General features: G+C 42.4%; 1 protein-coding gene across 1 annotated transcript in view; it reads right to left on the bottom strand.

The window, feature by feature from the left end:
- TRAPPC11 (trafficking protein particle complex subunit 11) overlaps window positions 1-17,126 on the bottom strand; it is a 550,973-nt gene that overhangs the window by 515,804 nt on the left and 18,043 nt on the right. The gene's annotated exons all lie outside the window — the stretch shown is intronic.

The raw sequence follows: 17,126 nt of genomic DNA, 5'->3' as shown, positions 1-17,126 counted from the left end.
AGATGCAGGGAAGATGGATTTCCATGGCTTTCAAATCTGAAATAGGTAGGATTAAATGTTTAAAGGCTGTTGATTTCCTGATCTCCTCCATTCAACCAATGTGCTGGGTGCGCTGCCAAATAAATGCATTGGTCCATTCTTTCTCCCTAGAGGTTCAGTTTGGCCCAAAGCCTGATTGAAAGGAAACCTACTACTTGGCTCATATGTACAAAAGTGTATCAAATCATGACACACAGAACAGTTTGGTAACATGAACATGCAATGAGAAAGTAAATAAGGCACGGCCTGCAAGCTACATGGGTGACAGACATCATGGTAGAAAAAGACTGCTTCCCAACTCTCCTTGACAGAACCATTCGGTCTAGCTGTGAAGGTGGCTTCTACTGGATGCGAGTGCAACACTATTAAGTAATGTCCAAGAAACAGTTGAATCACTTACTAACACAAAACGTCATAACTATTATTATTTTCAGCTTGATGCATCGTTGGCCATCTAATTTCAGCCCCAATCGCTTTCTTACATTGAAAGCAATCACGACTTCAACTTATTTACGGGCTTTTTTTAAAACATATGTTTTAATAGCATTGGAGCAGTTTGGGTGTCGCTTACATATTAAGAGGAGTAAGTAGCAGGTGATGGTGATGTAAAACTGGTGACGTAAACTAGGGAAATGTTAATTAGGTAAAAGTGAAAGTTGCCTAGAGCACCTCTCATCTAAAAACACCACAAAATGGGAAAACCCAGAAAACAGAGCCATGAAAGCCAAAGAAGAAGAACCATGCATCCTTTAGGCGTCTGACCAACCAGGACTTTCAGGAGCAGCTGAGTAGGAAGGCATTGGAAAAGTCTACATTATCTAAAGGTCAGAGAGAATAGATGAATCTAAGGCTATTCTGAACTCGCGTAGTCATTTTCGAGTCGGAGATGTAGTAGTGGGAGTAGCCCTGAAAATGAAGCCTCTGACAACCAAATCTCTTACATATTGCACAGATAATCAATGGGCATCTTTTTGCAGACCTGAGGCTTCTGGTTTGTAGGTTAGAGATGAACAGTTTTATAAAATAGTTCAGTAATTGACCATAAAGCACTCGATTCACTACGTAATATTTTTTTAAGTCGCACTCAAGGAAGCAGTGGGAAAATTACAAAGTCAGTGTGATGTCATCCTGTAGTTTCTAAACAAACGATAGACAGGCTGCATTATTTTGAATTCTCAAGTGTTATGAGGGAGATACATTGGGGAGGTCTGTGCACAAGCTGCTGCAATAATCAAAGCAAGACATGACCACATCAAGGATGAGACTCATTTTCCGGGAGAAGAGGAGTAATGGCAGAACACAGATGAATGGATATCGTTTTGGATACTGTAGTTAGTTTGGGAGTAAATATTACATCACTATGAAATAGTACACCCGAATTGCAAGCATTATCCACAGAGACAGGAAACTCCAATTCCTCTAGACAAGGTAAAGAGAATGAGATGGATGGGCTGATAGGACCATGGAACAGGATTTTGGTTTACTGCCGCTGCAGCCGAGTTGATTGGTCTGCATCTAGAAGTAAACCTGTGAAAAGCAGCGAGAACATGTGTCTAAAATGGCAGAAAAAGCAGCAATGTACATGTTAAACAATAAAGGTGACAAGGTAAAGCCTAGTTCGTCTTCTTCTTGAGACGATTGGGCAATCATCAAGTTAGACATGATGGTACTGGTTTTCAAGACCAATGAAAACCATCTCAGTGCAGCTCCTCTGAAATAAGCTGAAGTAGGCAATATTTTCATTAACCTACAACAGGATCAATATTTAGAGTTAGCACTGGCTGCAGGTTTGAGTAATTTGGTCCCTAATATTAAGAACAGCGGTTTCTCTGCACTGGCTTACTTAGAACCGGAAGTCACTCTGGAAGCCGACTAATTGTCTCCAGGTGGGAAGACAGCTGATGGGAGACTATTGTTTCTAATGCCTTTGCCTCATAAAATAGGCCAGAGATGACCAGTATATTGGATATATGCTGGATTTTTTTTAGAATAAGGGAAAGGTTTGCATGTTTGAGGAGCTGGGAAAAGACACCACTAGAGAGAGAACAACTGACTAGGCTGGTGATGGTCTGTGATAGAGCTGTGATGCCTTGGTTAATTACTCTGGCACTTCCCACGTCCCAAAGAGGGAATGATTTATTATTAAAGGTCAGGATTGTGCTAATGACAGTTTGGGAGACTGGTGACAGCTTGCAGAATGGGATTTCAAATGCATTTATAGATTAACAAGGGATGAAGTTTGCGGCCCCTGTTGGGCTAGATTGGAAATCAAGACCAATCGTAGCAAAAATTTTCTAATTAGCCATATGCTTCAGGGGTCTGTGCCTAAAATGGGGTCAAACAGCTCTTCAATGTTGTATCATGCAGCCCACCAAGCGCTGAAAGCAGCCCTATAGTGTTCAGCCAACTGGGAAAATGCCTGAGTGGCAGAATGGGCAGACCAGCATGAGATGTTGCTGTAGCAGAGGAAAGTAAGCCCTTAATGTGCCATATTTGGTGATAAAATATGAGAAGAGATATTCACTAAAGATCAACTAGGGGGCTGGCAGTCTGGATAATGATCTTAGAGACAATATCTCTGTATAGATGCAGAATGTGAGAAAGTGGATTATTAGTTGTAGTGGACGGTAGCCCATCACAAGTAATAAATTCACTAATCTGTAAAAACAGAGTAATTTAATGAACAAAGTGACAGACAGACAACAAAATTCCAATAAGGGGGAACCAGAAAGATTAAGTTTTAAAGTTTATATTTAAAGACAGCACCAAAAGCATTAAGCGTGAACTGCAGGACCTAGATACGATTAAAGTCTGACTGAAATGGAGCACAATTAGGATACAATAACCAGATTTTTTCCCAGTCTGAATTTTTTCCTTCTGACTAAGGACCTCATTAGGAGTCTGACGGTCAACATACCATCAGACTTGCTGTGGCAGTCGGTTTGGCATTCGGGCTGCCAAATTAAGAGTCTGGCAGTCAGACCACCAAACGACCGCCATTTTCGCCAGGAACAATGTTCCAGACAGGCTGACAGCGGGTGCATTTTGGAATCAGCCAGGGTGGTGCTGAACTCAGCACCACCCTGCTGATTACAACCTGGTTCTCAGTCAGCCTTTTCATGTGGGTTTTACCGTTGTGAAAAGGCTGGCGGAGAATAGGGGCAGGGAGCCTACACAGACTATGCCCATGGTATGGGCAGTGCAGCCCCCCCCCCCTGGCCCAGCAACCCCGTAATGAGCATTGTCTGCTGTGCAGACAGCGCACATTATGAGGGTGCCGGTGTCCCCTCTGGGAGGTAGCATTGCTGCAATGCTGCCGCCACTTTCCCGCTGGTCTGATGGGCGGAGACATTGGTTTCCACCATCAGCCCAGCGGGAATGTCTAATGGCGCCAGAGGAGAAGTTGCCAGTAGGGCGGCAACCTTCCCCTCGGAAGTTCAGGGATGGCTATTCCCGTTCACTGAACTCTTAATCAACCCCTTACTTTCTTTTTGAAAGTCAAAAATCCTCAGGGGGCAAAGCAGCAGGCTGAGACTCAGAAGGGCTCTACCAGGCTGGATAGTAGTCTGACAAGATCCTGGTGAAGCCATTGACTTTTGACAGGAAAGTCTGAGCAGATGAAATGTAAAATCCACACCCCATGAAGGTCCCTAGCCGGTCCCATACTTTTGGCGCCTTTCAGTTTAGATTTCTACATTTGTCCCTTTTTTGAAACTCTGATTCCAACAGTTGGATTAGGCTGCAAGCTCAGGCCTTGAGAAATCTTCTTGTCCACTCGCAATGGCGAGTGTGGCCCGGTATGGCGAGCGAGCTTGAACTGGAAAAGAACAGGTGCTCTGTTCATTCAGAAAAGGAATGAGGTCAAATGCCAGCTTATGTCTTCTTACAAATGTCTGCTTATTTTGTCCAGGAGGTTGGTGTTTAATTTTCTTTCTTGGACTACAAAGTTAGTTTTTTTTTTTTTTTTTTTTTTTTAAGTGAATTATTGGACAATCATGCCCAGCACACAACATTTAAATAGCTTGTAAATGAACTCTACAAATATTTCAACATATTTCTGTAGTTAGGCAAGCACGTTTTTTGTAATTCTGAAGTGAGATGGAAACCTGATTTCCACACATTATTGTCTTATGCTATACAGAAATGTATGTCAGTGGCAAGGTTTGTGGCCATTTCAATGGAAAAGGCTCTACTACGTCACACTTTAGTATTACATTTATTAAAAGTGACAGTTTTTAAATATGAACGGAGAAACATTCCTGCCCCTGACCTGATGACAATGCTATTAGTGAACTAAGAGGCAGGTCAGGGGTCATGTGTACCCTATAAGTGAGCTAGATTTTTACTATACATCAGGCTGCAAGAAATCCACATGCCCACTTGCTGTGGCAAATCAGATTTTATCAGTGAGCACTATTTTTAGGGCCTACTGGCCCCATCTGACAAAGAAAAGCTATTCTGTTTTTTTTCAGAAAGTGAGCGAGCAATAAAGATATCTTTAATCATGTTTTACCTAGGTACATTTGCTGTGTGATCAAAGGAAGGTCAAGGGTCGACCTATGTCTTCTTACAAATTGCTTATTTTAACCTGGAGATTGGCATTTACTGAAATGTTAGAGGATTTTGCAGAGTAAAGTGTGAATTGTGCTGGCACACAACATTTAAATAGCCTGTAAATAAACTGTACACATTTCAAAATATAATTAAGTGGTTAGGAAAGCACTTTTTTAGTCTAAAGGGAGATAGAAACAAAGAATTTAATAGGGTCAAAACACTGAAGGCCTTTGTCTCATACCTCATTAGAATGGCTATTCAGCACCTGTGTTACAGTTGAAGCTCACGTAAATGGACTAACGGCTTTACGCATGAAAAAGGTACCTTTCTAAAAGGATCCTTTCCAAAATATTAATTACAAATCCAACTTTACAAGTGAATTGGGCCTATAATAAATATTTTAAACAGACCAACAATCATTTTAGTAGTAGTCACCTAACTGGAAGTAGCATGTAATATTTAATATACTATCCAATGCTTTCCTCTGGACCTGCCAACCCTGGTACAGTGAAAATAGCTTTGAGGGCCTTTTCACTATAAGGGAATGTTTAACATTAACTTTTTGCATTTTCTGCTTTTACATGCCATGCACCCTGCCTTATAGGAAGGATCAGGCCTGTCAAACAGGTATTTTCACAAGTAGAATTTGCAGCTTTAAAACTGCACAGTCAGGCTACTGAGCATTTAGTTAGTTGGTTTGACAATTCATCAAAGCAAGGTCAAATGTAATCATCCTTTGCTCTGGCACATGCCGATTTGTAGCATCTGGATTGTGGCAGACAAGAGGTTAAATCTATTTTTCAGGACTGGATCATGAATGTAATGGGCTATCTGACTGCTGATCGTACACTGATGATGGCTGCTGATAGGGAAATTGCAGAAGTAGAATATGGAATCACCAGGGCACTGTTCGTCTAGCACTTACTGTGCGTGAACTGTGTCTCGAAGATTTCTAATAATTGTCCTAAAGGTGGTTAACAAGACATGCAACCGAAACGAGTTGACTAATATTGAGAAGTTACTTCTATTCACATATTACGTGCTTGGAATAAGTAGTTTTGTCCTATTCAATTGCTTAATGATGAGAAATGAGAAGGGGGTTACTAAACCTATAATATATGAGTGTTTCAATTATAACCTTCCTTTTTTGCACAGTTGGAATAGCAGTCTGAGTTTATTAATGTAGTGTAATTTTTCTCGATCCGAGGGGAGATTTGGGTTTCTATCTCTAAGAAGACCCTTACATCAGCATACAAATTAAATATTGCAATTAATTAAATCAAGTATTTTGTGCTTTCTTTCACAGTTATTTTGGAATTCTAATGATCTATCCAAGGTATAAGGGTGCATTATGTTTGTTACATTTATAGAAACCTGAATCTTTGAGGGTTAAGGATTGTGGTCTTATAGCTATAAAGGGTTGAAGGAAAATATACAAAATAGGTCATGTACTGTTTTATCCCTGCTGTGAACTACTCTTGATGTATTGGGGAATCGGTTGTTTCAATGTGATGTCTTAGCGTCAAAATGTGCCAGTAAATGTGTATATATCACTACTTGATATGTCGTAAGGAATAAACAAGAGAGCAATTAGGGTATTTCTTGTGTTTCTGATTTTGTTTGAAAAGTAGTTTGGACCTTTGTGTTTGCTTTACCAAAATATGTCTTGACTGTATTCTCTATCTAGGAAACATGACTCCATTAATGAAAGCTCCTCCTGGAATATGATGTCATCACTGCAACTGCATCTCAATTTACTTCTAACTGAATGAGACTGTTCGAATTTGAAACTTGTGCGTAGTGCATGGACAATAGCACTGCAAGCCACAGGCTTTATGAATAGTCTTATGGCTAGGTGTTGGTCTTGTACATATAGTATGATGTCAAGAAATTCTATTGCTGTCGGACTAAAATGGTAAGTATATTATTGCCATTGTTAATTGAAATAAACAAAAAGATCTTGTAATGTACTTAATGCCCAAGTCCAAATCACAAAGATACTGTCAATATTATCAGCTCCAGTAAAAGATGCTGTTCGTGTTGTTGGGGGGACAGTTTCCACAAATGATGTTCTTCCAAGTAGTCCAATAGGTTAGCATAGGATGGTGAAGCTTTAGCACCCGTTGCTATGTCCGTATTTGGCGGAACCATTTCAGATCATGCACGAACACATTGTTTTCTAGTTCCAGATTAATCATTTCTAGAATCATACAAGTGTGTTCAAATGTTGGGTTTTTATGAGAGAGAAAATGTTTGGTGGCTTTTAGTCCTCCAGTTTTTGTGGTGTGTGTGTTAGAATCTAACAATGTGTAAAGGCAACATATATCTAGAATAGAATGATCAAAGTCATGTATTTTGCCCAGACTACATCTGTTATTTTGTTATTTAAATCTCTGGTACCTTGAACATAAGAAGAAAGATTTGTTATGAACAGTTGCAAAGGTAGTCATTGTATTCTGGTATTTGTTAGTGGGGAAACCTATTCTGGAGAAGATTTCTCTACCAGGGAAGAAGGGGCCTGGTTTATTTTATTTTGGCAAAGACTTTTGAAAGTAGGAAAATATTAATTAAGATATATTGCTCAGAGATTAGTAATAGGTCAGAAATCCCTACATTATTGTAATAGTGGTGTGATAATTTTAGTTACAAAGGGAATTGGATTCCTGTCTAAGGTCTCATAAGCAAGTGGATTAATAAATTGTCTATTGGGCTCGGACCGGTTCATGATCACCCACTTTGTCTGCCTCTTCAATAGGGTTGTGTGTTGAATTCTCATAAAAGTACTTGTGTAGTTTGAATTTACATAGGAATTTTTCAAAAAAACCTATGCACACACATATGCAAAGTCACATTTATTAGATGAACAGAAGCTCAGACCCAGTTAAGATGATGTACGCCTTTGTTTAAGGTTCTACCGGAAAGGTTTCAAATATTTAATTCCTTATTAGTTGACATATTTTGGAGGCCTGTGCACTTTTTATCAGTAGAGGAGTCACTTCTATCTTCGCCATTACTGATGCTTCACTCTGGATCTGGCCACTATCCCCCATTTTCTGGTACATGGAGTGTCTTTTTTGGCCTTGATGATGGTTTTGAACCACTTCCAATATTTTCCACAACTTGGTTTCCCACTGTGAATCTGTGTGTTTCCTCTAAAAATAGGGTCGAGGTCACTTTTCATTATGCAGATGTGCCTGTTTCTAAGAATTCACTAATGCTGCTTGAGACATCCAAGTCACTGGTGGAAGGAGAATGTGATTGGGGCGGGTGAGGGGAGGGAAGTCTGTCACTATCCTCCTTTTATTACTGGAAGCTATGTTGTTGGATTTCTTATTGCATGCAAAATATGACCACAGTTGTCAATATCATTATATATATATATATATATATATATATATATATATATATATATATATATATATATATATATGTGCTAATTTCGGCGCTTGTTTAAAAGAAACTTTGGGGATTGTGCTATTGTAGGTAACATGCAATACATGAATATGAATCCAATGTGAATATAAATTAAAAACTAATGAGGGCCCCTATATTTTGTTAACACACCTCAGAAATTGTTTTGAAGTCTCCATTAGTCGCTGTAACAAGATTTTATGACATATATTTAAAAATAATTTGATTTAATGAAATGCTATAAACTACATATACCAGAATGCAATGTGGAACTCAGTGAAAAACACCTTGGATTGTAGTCAAAACACTGTTACAATTTGTTAAATATGTATATAGAAAAACGTTTAATTTTTCTTTGTTAAAGTATATATATTTAGTGATGTTATGGAGTAACTCTTGATAAGTGGTGTAACTTGAGTATATTTTTTCTGTTACTTTGGAGTACTTTATTTTAAGCGCCGAAATTAGCACACAGGAAACACCTGTGAACAAGGTCTGGTGAGACCGAAACGCGTCAGGGGATTCCTGTTTGTTTGTTTATGATCTCACTAATGTATTAAAAGTTAAGGTATTTTTGGCACAACGACAGAGTGCGGTTTTCTCTTGCTAAAACAGAAAGAGAATCTTGTTTTTTGAAAATATGGTTGTCCTGCCTCAAACCAGCACCACCGGAGAATTAAGTGCGCCGTAACACGCAGATCAGGACATCTTTATATATATATATATATATATATATATATATATATATATATATATATATATATATATATATATATATATCCCGGATGACCACATTTTTATAACCAGATTGCATTATTATAATATAAAAGGTCCTTTTAAAAATCTGCTTCAATAAAATAAACATAATTTTCTGTATTATTTTCCAACACGGTTTGCCAATTACTATGGATTACATCAGTTGCTACTAGCATTGTTTTCAATTCAAACATGTTGATGCAAAGGTGCCCATATTTCTTTGAGATGTGCGACTGACATTTTCGACTGATACTATTGTAGAGCTCCTAGTAATTATTGACAACACTAACTACCCAGTCACAGAAATAATTAACTTCAAAGCCTTTGAACAAGTACAACCAAAGCATAAGAAAGTCTTTTGATCAGAGTAAGTACATAAATCAGGGGTGTGGAATTTAATAAAATATCTACTTGTCCGTGGAACAGGTTGCTTATTAAATCTACTTGACCTGTAAGAAAATCTACTAGTCCCTTTTGTGCCATGTAATGTGGTGACAAATTATGGCACCAATCGAACTATGTAAGAGATCTGATAACAGCCTCTCTGATTATGTCAAGGCTATTACTATAGTGGGTTTCAACACTAGCAATTTCAAGCCCTACTGTAGCAATTTCCTTATTTTGCCACCTTTCTGCAGATCTACATATTGGGTCTGGAGGAAGTATTAAGCAATAGTTCCAGGGCTGGAATGCCTTTGGTCTTTGCAAACCTACTAACTTGCATGTTTTAAGGATTTTAACAAGCTCTTCCCTAATATTTTCCCATACTGGGAAAGGCTGATAATTTACTCATGAAAAGGGCAGAAGCAGAAGTTCTCCCAGGTTTGGGGAGAAAGTGGTTGGAGGGACAGTGAACTTGCAAATGTTCAATAGATTTTTGCATGAGCAAATCTAAACTGCATATTTGCTCAAGCTAAAATACACAATATTTTCGACAAGTACAATTTCCTGGTATACTTCTGTATATGTTTGTGAATTCATGAAAGACAGTAATGCAAAGAAATATCCCAGGGGTGCACTTTTGTGACTTTTCTTTAAAGATTGGGCCCACAATTAGGTCTGGTGTTAACCAAAGGTATTTTGTTTTTATTAAAATTCTATTTCTCTCTCTATTACTGTGAGTGACAGCATTTTGCTCTTCTACAGGGAGCATATTTGCACACAAAGTCGTTTTGTTCAGTACCAGGAACTACTGTGACAATGTGTGCTTCTTTTTGAGACCCAAAAACACTCTTGCTTTTTGCCAATGTTCATTACAATGTTGAGGGCCAGGCAGCTCCCACAACAATAACGTGTTACAAAAGCCATGTCAAAACAAGACATGCAGGGACACAACCAAGAGACTGACAACCGGTGTTGGATCAGCTGGCTTTGCCAGTGCTTGTTTATTCTGTTTTCCCATAATCTTGCTGAAAATGATTAACCTGATTTACCATTATGAATATTTTTTGGAAACACTAGCATGCATCATCACGTTTTACTAACTAACGTTTCAAAGCATTAGTGCCGAAAATTTCACAGAAATGTAGAAAACGTTTTTCTTCCTATTTGCATTTCTTTTCAGAACATTTTATTTTTAAAGCAAACATCAATCTTGCTTACAAGCTTCTGCGCATATTTTCATCTAATGAGAGAGTATTCTGGGAGCATTATACATTGGCTCATATTGTTAAAACTTTGCAAACATGTGTACACTTTTTCCTTTTACTGGAACCACTGTCAGTAGTGCAGAGTGACCTTACAATGTTTATTTAGAGGGCTCATCACAATAATAAAGGCTTTGCATTATTGAACCTTAAATACAAGTTCAAACAGTATTAACATATGAACAAAAATATTACCTCACCTACAGACAATCCCCTTCCCTGTAAACTGGCAGCCAAAGGGTTTGTGCTGCCTGGGGTTAACCCTACCTGTCCCAATGAAAGCAAAACACGAAAACTTGTTGTCCTTGATCCCAAACAATATATCCTGGGCGTCACGCTATAGGAATTCCACACCCCTGATAAGTGAAAACCAACACCTCTTTCTAAAAGGTTTACTTCAAAGTACGTATGGCAAAGCTAGGAATCCAGCACTGGAAAAATCATGCCCCGTGGCCACAAGCTAACAAAGGTGGAATGCTTCATTCAGACAATAGATTAAGACCATTTGAATTGGAGTTGAACAGGGGGGAAAAAAAACATAGAAACATCTATACTCCATTTCCTAAGATCACACCATCTTGCGTTGCAGTGGACAACACAGTATTCCCCAGCATTCCTGATGTTTGGGAGGACCATCGTACTGCCTCACAATCCTGGATAGAATCCTCAGCAACTCAATACCCACATGATGCTCCAGAGGAGGACCTGTAACACCACACATGCCAGCTGATGGGGCGGGCAAGAAATAGCTAGCTGAAAACAGGAGAGTGTGTCTGCCTAAAAGATTGTTTCCCAGAAAGCAAGTTATGGACTCTGAATGCAGCCCATTGAGAGTAGTGCACGTGCAAGATACCATTATGACAGTGGAGAGAGAGGACAACCATGTAACCTGAAATGTGCTAATTTGCACCCAGAGATAGAAACCCAACACAGTCCAAGACAAAGGGACCTGGGACTGTGCAATGGACCAATGGAAGACGTTACGCCCCAAACACCTGTGCATCCCATGAGGAGTTCCACTGACTTACGCTAGGCTTGCCTGTTACATCTGCAGGAGAGAGAGGAAATTGCTCATAGTACCTCAGATAGACTCCCCAACTGTTGAAAATGGCCCTTTTTGCAAGGTTGTCCCCAAACGTTTTGCTTCTCACCTCCTGTTTCTGATCCAGTGCTGAATTTCATTTTGCTGGCTTTAAGACTCGGGGCACTTTACCACTGCTGACCAGTGCTAAAGTGCAAATGCTCTCTGTCTTAATTGTATTGGTGATTGGTTTATCCATGATTGGCGTATTTGATTCACTAGTAAGTCCCTAGTATTTTGCACCATGTCTGCCCATGGCCTGTAAATCAAATGCTACTAGTGGGCCTGCAGCACTGATGGAGCCATCCACACGAGTAGCCCTGTAAACATGTCTCAGGCCTGCCACTGCAGTGTCTGTGTGTGCAGTTTTAGACTGCCATTTCAACCTGGCTAGTGCACCCACTTGCCAGGCTCAAACCTTCTCTTTTACTACATGTATACGTGATCCCTAAGGTAGGCCCAAGGTAGCCCCATGGGCAGTGTGCAGTGTATTTGAAAGGTAGGACATGCACTGGTGTGTTTTACGTGTCCTCATAGTGAAATACTGCTAAAATTCAGCTTTCACTATAGAAAGGACTCTCTCTCTCAAAGGGTAACATGGGGATTGCCTTAAAATATCTTTTAAGTGTAATTTCCCATTAGGAGCAGATAGTAAATTTGGTGTTTGGGATCTCTGAACTCACAATTTAAAAATACATCTTTTGGTGAAGGTGGTTTTTAAATTTTAAGTTTGAAAATGCCACTTTTAGAAAGTGGGCATTTTCATGCTTAACCATTCTGTGCCTCTGCCTGTGTAGAACACACGTCTGGATCAGGATGACAGTAGGGCTGTTTGTGAATTCACTCTAAACAGTCACACAAATGGAGCTTAAGTGTTTCCTGCATACCCTGATGGGTCTTCCTGGGCTAGATTGTTGGAAGAAGTTATCACTCGCACCTGAAAAGAGCTATGCCTGTCCTTCCACAAAGCAGTCTCCAACCCCCTGTAGTGTGCCTGGGGCCTGGGCAGGATCTTGTGCAGTACAAAGACTTTTCTTTGAAGTCTGCCTACTTCAAAGTCACAAATGGGTATAAGTACTGGACCTCTGACCCCACAAAGTTAGAATCCTTCTGGACAGAGGACATCCTGCCAGGAAGAAGAGCTGGATGCTGTAGGAGGGACTGCCACTTTGCCTGTTGCTTTGCTGTGCTGGCCTGCTGCTTGCTACTTCTGTCCTGGGAGTGAAATGACTGGACTCTTCTTTCTACATCCTGCTTCTGAAGGTTATCCAAGGGCTTGAACTGAGCTTGCCTCCTGTTAGAAGTCTCAGGGACATCAAAGACTTCACCTGCCAGCACCTGGGCTCTCTTCCTGAGAGTCCTGACTTGCTAAGTGGTGCCAAATCCAGTTCCTGGGTCTTTGGGAGTAAGTTCTGGTGTAACCAAGAAGAAACAAGCACATAGACTCCAGAGGGACTTCGGAACCAGTGCTCTGGTCTGACTCCGTGCTGCTACCTGCACTGGAACCATGGTCCCCACTGAGTGCAACGACTGTGACCGACACCGCAGGTCCAATGCTGCCATAGCGCCTCTGAAGTCCTGCCACAGCTTGGGTCACGAATGCTGGTCACAAACATCCATGACACCCGACTACCACTTCACCGCAGCACCTGTGGTGTGATCGTAACACTGTGTAGTCGACGCTTCGCGTCGTGACCTGCTGGATTCATCAAACCCACTTTGTCATAAGGGACCAATGCCTTGCCACAGACACTGCCCCACCTACCCAGCAACAGTTAGGAACCAATGCCTCACCTCCCCTGCCTAGCAGTAAGGAGCTGACGCCTCACCTCCCCAGTAGCAGTAAGGAACTGACACCGCACTTCCCTGACTGTAGGAGGCTGGACTGGCTTGTAGTGAGTACCAAGTGGTACTTGCACCTTGCACCAGGCCCAGTTATCCCTTATTAGTGTATAGGGTGTCTAGCAGCATAGGCTGATAGATAATGGTAGCTTAGCAGAGCAGCTTAGGCTGAACTAGGAGACGAGTGTAGCTCCTACAGTACCACTAGTGTCACTTGCACAATAACATAAGAAAACACAATACACAGTTATACTAAAAATAAAGGTACTTTATTTTTATGACAATATGCCAAAGTATCTCAGAGTGTACCCTCAGTATGAGGATAGCAAATATACACAAGTTATATGTACACAATACCAAAAATATGCAGTATAGTCTTAGAAAACAGTGCAAACAATGTATAGTTACAATAGGATGCAAGGGGGACACATAGGGATAGGGGCAACACTAACCATATACTCCAAAAGTGGAATGCGAACCACGAATGGACCCCAAACCTATGTGACCTTGTAGAGGGTCGCTGGGACTATCAGAAAATAGTGAGGGTTAGAAAAATACCCCACCCCAAGACCCTGAAAAGTGAGTGCAAAGTGCACTGAAGTTCCCCAAAGGACAAAGAAGTCATGATAGGGGAATACTGCAGGAAAGACACAAACCAGCAATGCAACAACAATGGATTTCCAGTCGAGGGTACCTGTGGAACAAGGGGACCAAGTCCAAAAGTCACAAGCAAGTCGGAGATGGGCAGATGCCCAGGAAATGCCAGCTGTGGGTGCAAAGAAGCTTCTACTGGACAGAAGAAGCTGAGGATTCTGCAGGAACGAAATGGGCTAGAGACTTCCCCTTTGGAGGACGGATCCCTCACGCCGTGGAGAGTCGTGCAGAAGTGTTTTCCCACCGAAAGACCGCCAACAAGCCTTGCTAGCTGCAAATCGTGCGGTAAGCGTTTTTGGATGCTGCTGTGGCCCAGGAGGGACCAGGATGTCGCAAATTGCGTCAGGAGAGAGAGGGGACGTCGAGCAAGACAAGGAGCCCTCTCAGCAGCAGGTAGCACCCGGAGAAGTGCCAGAAACAGGCACTACGAGGATGCGTGAAACAGTGCTTACCCGAAGTTACACAAAGGAGTCCCACGTCGCCGGAGACCAACTTAGAAAGTCGTACAATGCAGGTTAGAGTGCCGTGGACCCAGGCTTGGCTGTGCACAAAGGATTTCCGCCGGAAGTGCACAGGGGCCGGAGTAGCTGCAAAAGTCGCAGTTCCCAGCAATGCAGTCTGGCGTGGGGAGGCAAGGACTTACCTCCACCAAACTTGGACTGAAGAGTCACTGGACTGTGGGAGTCACTTGGACAGAGTTGCTGGATTCAAGGGACCTCGCTCGTCGTGCTGAGAGGAGACCCAGGAGACCGGTAATGCAGTTCTTTGGTGCCTGCGGTAGCAGGGGGAAGATTCCGTCGACCCACGGGAGATTTCTTCAGAGCTTCTAGTGCAGAGAGGAGGCAGACTACCCCCACAGCATGCACCACCAGGAAAACAGTCGAGAAGGCGGCAGGATCAGCGTTACAGAGTTGCAGTAGTCGTCTTAGCTACTTTGTTGCAGTTTTGCAGGCTTCCAGCGCGGTCAGCAGTCGATTCCTTGGCAGAAGGTGAAGAGAGAGATGCAGAGGAACTCTGATGAGCTCTTGCATTCGTTATCTAAAGTTTCCCCAGAGACAGAGACCCTAAATAGCCAGAAAAGAGGGTTTGGCTACCTAGGAGAGAGGATAGGCTAGCAACACCTGAAGGAGCCTATCAGAAGGAGTCTCTGACGTCACCTGGTGGCACTGGCCACTCAGAGCAGTCCAGTGTGCCAGCAGCACCTCTGTTTCCAAGATGGCAGAGGTCTGGAGCACACTGGAGGAGCTCTGGACACCTCCCAGGGGAGGTGCAGGTCAGGGGAGTGGTCACTCCCCTTTCCTTTGTCCAGTTTCGCGCCAGAGCAGGGCTAAGGGGTCCCTGAACTGGTGTAGACTGGCTTATGCAGAAATGGGCACCAAATGTGCCCATGAAAGCATTTCCAGAGGCTGGGGGAGGCTACTCCTCCCCTGCCTTCACACCATTTTCCAAAGGGAGAGGGTGTAACACCCTCTCTCAGAGAAAGTCCTTTGTTCTGCCATCCTGGGACAAGCCTGGCTTGACCCCAGGGGGGCAGAAACCTGTCTGAGGGGTTGGCAGCAGCAGCAGCTGCAGTGAAACCCCAGGAAAGGCAGTTTGGCAGTACAAGGGTCTGTGCTACAGACCACTGGGATCATGGGATTGTGCCAACAATGCCAGGATGGCATAGAGGGGGCAATTCCATGATCTTAGACATGTTACATGGCCATATTCGGAGTTACCATTGTGAAGCTACACATAGGTATTGACCTATGTGTAGTGCACGCGTGTAATGGTGTCCCCGCACTCACAAAGTCCGGGGAATTGGCCCTGAACAATGTGGGGGCACCTTGGCTAGTGCCAGGGTGCCCACACACTAAGTAACTTTGCACCTAACCTTTACCAGGTAAAGGTTAGACATATAGGTGACTTATAAGTTACTTAAGTGCAGTGAAAATGGCTGTGAAATAATGTGTGCATTATTTCACTCAGGCTGCAGTGGCAGGCCTGTGTAAGAATTGTCAGAGCTCCCTATGGGTGGCAAAAGAATTGCTGCAGCCCATAGGGATCTCCTGGAACCCCAATACCCTGGGTACCTCAGTACCATATACTAGGGAATTATAAGGGTGTTCCAGTAAGCCAATGTAAATTGGTAAAATTGGTCACTAGCCTTTTAGTGACAATTTGAAAGAAATGAGAGAGCATAACCACTGAGGTTCTGATTAGCAGAGCCTCAGTATGACAGATAGTCACTACACAGGTAACACATTCAGGCACACTTATGAGCACTGGGGCCCTGGATGACAGGGTCCCAGTGACACATACAACTAAAACAACATATATACAGTGAAAAATGGGGGTAACATGCCAGGCAAGATGGTACTTTCCTACACTGACTCTGTGCAATGTCCTTGCATCTTCATTTTCCAAAGTACTGTACTTGGGCTCCATGCAACTCTGACCAGCCCGCACTCCCCAGCGAGTGGCGTCGGAATGTTGGGGACGACTGTCAAGATGTCCCAGTAGGAGCTATTGTGTTTCTAAGTAGTATATTAAGATTTAATCTGTGAAACTTCACATATTTGCTTGTGTCTGATTGATTTTTGTTATTTTGGTCTTGTTCTACTCAAATGTTGGCTACTTTTCTAAACTTGTGTGGAGTACTTATGTGGTGTTTTCCCTGTGTTACTGTGTGTGCCTACAAATACTTTACACATTGGAACTGAGGTAAGCCGGACTGCTCATGCCAAGCTACCAAGGGGGTGAGCAGGGATTATCTTACCTGTGTGACTACCTTACCCTGTCTAGAGTGAGTCACTACTTGGACAGGGCACACCCCACTGCCAACTAGAGACCACATTTCTAACACTAACCATCGGTGAAGCTGCAAGACTTTGCTTGCTGAACTTTCAGTGGTACGGTTGGACCAAAGCAGTTATGTTACAAGGACAGTCTGTTGGCAAGAGATTACTGATGAACATGTGCGCCAGAAACCACACACTCCTCCATATATGGACTCCGACTCCCCATAGGCCGACCGATGGAACAGACATACTAAAACCACGTTGAAGAGGGGGTGGCTTAGCAAGCCAACATGGCGGCCTCATTCTAGCGGGGCTCTGCGGCTTGCCCCAAATCAGACACCATCATACCTGACCCCAGCAGCC

The sequence above is a fragment of the Pleurodeles waltl genome, chromosome 1_2, assembly GCF_031143425.1.
Source record: "Pleurodeles waltl isolate 20211129_DDA chromosome 1_2, aPleWal1.hap1.20221129, whole genome shotgun sequence".
NCBI classification, from domain to species: Eukaryota; Metazoa; Chordata; class Amphibia; order Caudata; family Salamandridae; genus Pleurodeles; species Pleurodeles waltl.
Note: the sequence above shows the minus strand (reverse complement) of the source record. Positions and strands in the feature narration are given on the sequence as shown.